The 1,043-nt window shown below is 37.7% G+C and overlaps 1 protein-coding gene across 1 annotated transcript in view; it reads left to right on the top strand.

Annotated features, from left to right (window-relative positions):
* Positions 1–1,043, top strand: part of LOC106877814 (transcription factor MafA) — a 17,807-nt gene that overhangs the window by 10,572 nt on the left and 6,192 nt on the right. The gene's annotated exons all lie outside the window — the stretch shown is intronic.

Raw genomic sequence — 1,043 nt, 5'->3', positions numbered from 1 at the left:
TATATATATATATATATATATATATATATATATATATATGTAAGTGTCATCATCATTATTATTATTATTATATGAAGGCTGTGAGCTGGCAGAATCTTTAGCACGCTGGCCAAAATGCTTAGCAGTAGTTCGCCCGTCGATACGTTCCTAGTACAAATTCCACCGTGGTCGACTTTGCTCTCATCCATTCGGGGGTCGATAAATTAAGTACCAGTGAAACACTGGGGTCGATGTAATCGACTAGTCCCCTCCCCACAAAATATCAAGCATTGTGCCTTCAGTAGAAAGGATCATTATTATTATTATTATTATTATTATTATTAAAGGTGGGGACAAAGTTGCGAGCTGGCAGAGTCGATAGTATGCCGGATTCAATGCTTCGCGGTATTTCGTCTGTCTCTACGTTCTGAGTTCAAATGTCGCCGACGTCGACTTTGCCTCTCAATTACACGAGGAATAGATGAAATAACTACCAGTTGAATACTGAGGTTGATGTAGCCGACTATCCCCCAGCCACCCCAGTTTCAGGCCTTGTGGCTTAACGTAGAAAGAATTATGATTGTTATTGTTGCGAAAAACGAGTAGAGAAAATATGCCCAAACATCTGAGACTATTTGGATCCAAAATAAACCTAAAAAAAGCCCTAACAAACAACAAACAATAAAATAATAATATCACTGAATCCAGGATCCTGAAATCGCTCGGCGTTTATCATACCACGTGATATAACACATGACATAATATTTGTCAAACTATTACACATAGAGTCAGGCCGTATACTGCAGTGATTTCCTTCTCAATTGAACGAAAAACCGCCATATTTGAATCTACAAGCAGCAGCCAGGAACTCTTGCTGATCAACCAGGGAGACACGTGTTAATTCTACAATCGTTGGGAAAATCATTATTTGTGAAAGTTGAACCAACTGTTTGATTGCCAGTCATAAGGAGATGCTTCTATCTATCTATCTATCTATCTATCTATCTATCTATCTATCTATCTATCTATCTATCTATCTATCTATCTATCTATTTATGCATGCA

This window comes from Octopus bimaculoides, chromosome 17 (genome assembly GCF_001194135.2).
Source record: "Octopus bimaculoides isolate UCB-OBI-ISO-001 chromosome 17, ASM119413v2, whole genome shotgun sequence".
NCBI lineage: Eukaryota > Metazoa > Mollusca > Cephalopoda > Octopoda > Octopodidae > Octopus > Octopus bimaculoides.
Note: the sequence above shows the minus strand (reverse complement) of the source record. Positions and strands in the feature narration are given on the sequence as shown.